Source organism: Triticum urartu, unplaced genomic scaffold, assembly GCF_003073215.2.
Source record: "Triticum urartu cultivar G1812 unplaced genomic scaffold, Tu2.1 TuUngrouped_contig_7692, whole genome shotgun sequence".
NCBI lineage: Eukaryota > Viridiplantae > Streptophyta > Magnoliopsida > Poales > Poaceae > Triticum > Triticum urartu.
Window position 1 is genome coordinate 4,153 of NW_024118561.1, and position 4,147 is coordinate 8,299.

The following is a 4,147-nucleotide window of genomic DNA, read 5'->3' on the forward strand; positions in this document are numbered from 1 at the left end:
ACAAGAGTTGATCTACCTCGAGATCGTAATGGCTAAACCCTAGTTGTCTAGCCTATGAGAATTCGGATAGCCTCCATGGACTAAATCCTCCGGTTTATATACACATCGGAGGGGCCAGGTTGTACAAAGTCGGTTTGTGGGGGAGGAAATAACATATCCGGACACCAATCTTGCCGTCCACGCATAGGGGAGTCCTACCCGGACACGAGGGAAAGTCTTCTGCTTGTATCTTCATGGCCCATCAACCCGGCCCATATCAAATAATCCGGACACCCGAGGACCCCCTAATCAAATAAATTGGCAATTAATCTCCCGGCCACGGGCCACAACCTGCGGGTCTTCGTCTGTCAGGGCCTGGACGCTTCTGCTACTCCACTCCTTGTGCGAACACATCGACATATATTAGCGCCCGACTGTGCCACCAAGCTCAAATCAGGGGCTGCAAGATTCCATCACGAGTCTTCGTGTGGTGGTCTTGGTCTTGGATTGTAAAGCCCGGTTTGGGATTTTGCTACAACTGCTCATTCAGTGAGGATTCTGATCGAAGACGATCAGAAGGAAAAAGGACTTTGCCCAAGTAACTCCAGCTGGTTATATTGACACACTATATGAATGTAACGCCATACAGAGGCATGTTTCATGTGTGGCAGAGGTAAGGTTCTATTAGTGTTCTCCTGATCTTTAGCCTCGCAGTCTGCACTTCTCCAAGAATGAAACTGATTCATGTCTTCTTGTATTCTTCCGTAAAGCACTTACATAAAAACAATGTGATGTCCCTTTCAAATGAGGAAAAAATAAGACAAAAAGTGTAAATAACCCTTTTAGATGATTGTCAGGTTTATTTTACTTTGTTATGTTTCCACTCTTTTTGCAACTGCATTTCGGAATATGTGGTTCTTCTATTCCAGACTTTCTTATTACCTTAATTTGGAGGTATAACAAGATGAGTGAAGTTTTCCCTCGAAAAAATGAGTGAAGTTTTTGTTACTCCCTCAACATCTCATTGAGGCTTTAAATTATTTTCATTCTTTTATTCCAGGACTAGAGGTAATTAAAACTTCATCTGAGGAAGCAATCTACAAAGTCAAGTGGAGCAATAGCGTCCAAGCAGTCTTGTTGCTATGTTCTTGCTTTTGCTGTACACAAAAAGGCCGGGATTGAGCAAGGGCGCTGGAGATATTGTGTCAATAGTGGGCATCTTGATGCAGTTGCGCTTGTCGAGGTTGAGGTCAGAAAAATGATTATATCTTTTCCATGTGCATTATTACTGAAAAATATTTCATACACAGAAATATACTGCATTTCTGGACATCTAGAAATCTTATTGCTGGTAGATATCGTTGCCGTCTGAAATTAAAATTTCCTAGAACATGTGACCATGAGGCTCCAAGATAAAAATAAAATGAAAGTGAATGTTATTATATTATTCAAGGCGGATGATATTAAAAATTTCCCGTTTTATTAGTTGTCGAAGGTGAAGCTGCATGGGTGATGTAGCCGGTTGGCTGTAGTGCGGAGTTATAATATATGTTGTATATTACTTTTCTTCTTCTAGGATTACTGGTCTATTTTGACAAATGAAATTAGTTATCATAAATCTATTTTGATCAATGAAATGAATATATGTTTGTGTACAGCTTGTTCCCACGCACGACTTGTAGTTGTAAACTTATGCATTTGGGGCTATTAAAGGGAGGCAATTGACGTGCATGCCAAGAGGAGTTATTCTGTGGCAACCCACAGGTATTTAGCTAGATCATCTTAGTCGGATACTAATATCTATTACTGTTGTCTTAACCCAGTTCTTGTTTTGGTGCCTTAAAAAATCATCTTAATCGGATACTGATATCACTTATGCAAGAGTCATGTTTGATCATTAAAAGAAATGGCCACGGATCCCCACGGACGCCGCCACTGCCGCGGATCCCCACGGATGATGCAGACGCCGCCGAACAGAGCAGGATGTGGTCGCGTTGCACTGATTGGGGGAGACCGTGCCGGCCGTGCGCTGTTTGGAGGACGAACACAGGTATTAATCTGTTCGAGTATGCATGGGCCTCAAAGAACCGAGCAAAGCATCCCATTCATTTCAATCATTGCATGTGTTTGCTCTGCAGGTTCACCGCCATGGCTATGAGAGGACGCATTTGTGTTCAGTTGTTCGGGCAGAGGAGGCACTTTGTTGAAGCATCAAGTGAATTGAAATGTGCAAATGCTCTTGGTGCCCATTAGTTCTGTGTGTGAGTAAGAAATCGTTTTCTTCTCCATAGCTGAGAAACCAGTAAAGAAATTATGTGTCAGGAGCAAGAATCTTTTTCGATGAAAGCCGCTACCTTTCATATATAAATTGTGTTCCTTTTCAAGAAAGAAATCCATAGCCTTGAATCAATAGATATACATAAGTTTTATGTTGATGTTATCTACAATAAGAGTACTTGAAATTGATAGAGTTGCCATTAGATTTTCCCAGAAGAGGCAGACATTATATCACCTGTCCGTTTAATCTTTCTCTGTTTATTATGTTGCTTCTCTTTTTTTGTCTTATTCTTATTCCAATAATTGCATTAGGATTCATTGCCAATTTTTTCTGTCCTTATTTAATTTGGATGGTGCTGAACTATTTTTGTGGTACCTGGTACCTTTCATGATCAAGAAGAGCTCACATGTGACTAAATAGACATGGTGCATTGTTTAAGCATGCATATTTGGCCTCTTTGGACTATTAATAGAAGCTTGTGTCCCCTTTGGACTAGGAAAGGTATGTTAAATTGTACCAACCATGTCATTAGACTATAACAGAAGAAAAAAATGTATCAAATTATATGTTTACTTCGATCGGTATGAAGGGCAGGTGACATTCATACTAAAATTTTGGCTATAATCTATTCAACCTGGTTGTAAATCATTGCATGGTAATGTTTCTATGTGCATATTCTGGATTGCTCTATGCACATGCATAAGACAGGGAAGGACCATGCCATGAGCTTATTGATAAATCTGAGCACCTAGCTAGGCTCTGTAGTAACATCTTAACTGCCTGCTTAGATTACTTATCTGTTCGGTCATTCCTTCTTTTTGCCTGCTTAGTATAAACTGTATGTTCTATTCTGCAGCTCCTGCTGCTGCTATATTGACCTCTACTTGAAGTCAGGAGCCAAATTGAAGATCAAATTCAGGTTAGTAAAAAAGGGCAGTCTTTTTGTTATTGGTGTACCATTTTGTATATTGTCAACTGTACGCTCCTTGCGATACTAAAAGCTATATGTAATGTAGGGATTTGTTTCACCATCATCAGAAAAACTCGTAGATATGCCTCCTAAAAAACATGTCTTTTATCATAGTTCTGGATCTGAATGAGACCCTTTTATACTCAGATTCGAAGGTGAACTTCTGTTTTCTGCGAAGTTTAGAATCTCGTTGTTTCCTATGCCTGCCGGCTGCCGCTCATGTACTGCACATGCAGTGTGAGTAAATCTCTTAATATATCACACATTTGCACTTCCAATTTACTAAAACAACCTGTATAACTGAAACTCAAAAGTGCTCGTGCTTAAAATATGCACATCCAGTGGGGACAGATGCCGAATTTTGTTTCCATATAAGCCTTCCTATTCGTTTTATAGCATGTAGGCTTTATTTATTGGCCCAGCTCCCCAGGTGCTGAATATTGGTTGATCAGAATTTATAATAAAAAATTCCATATATCTCTACTATTAAAGGGGAGTACATTGTTATTTCGTGTCATTTGCCTCCCTCACCCCATCGATCGACAGGGCATCGCATGCCCAGCACGGCGTCTCCCGTAAATCAAGGAAGTGAGGAGCCACCGCGCGCATCCGTGCCAGATCCGGCAGGCGGTGCATGCATTCATGCTCGATCCGGACGCCACGGTTGAGGCTTGGTGGACGAGCACGTGGCAGTTGCTTGGTTGTGGAGGAGGGGAAGGGAGTACGGGATGGCCCCGTTCTTTTTTTTTTTCCTGCCCGTTTTGGATGGTAGGAGGATGGAACACGGGCGGATGGAGGTCTAGGGAGCATGGGGCGGCAGCTTCACCCTTGCCACGGTTAGGGAAGAGGAAGGGAGCCTGAGCTCTCTATGCGGCTTCATAAGTGTGTCTGGAGCATGGGCCTCGCGACGAGGGTGCGGG

General features: G+C 42.0%; 1 long non-coding RNA gene across 1 annotated transcript; it reads left to right on the forward strand.

Annotated features, from left to right (window-relative positions):
* The first annotated feature begins 315 nt into the window (after positions 1-315).
* On the forward strand, positions 316-2,772 carry LOC125531637. The gene is made up of 5 exons (XR_007293381.1): positions 316-652; positions 1,040-1,228; positions 1,638-1,743; positions 1,862-2,029; positions 2,118-2,772. It is a non-coding gene; the product is annotated as an uncharacterized LOC125531637 (long non-coding RNA).
* Positions 2,773-4,147: the final 1,375 nt, after the last annotated feature.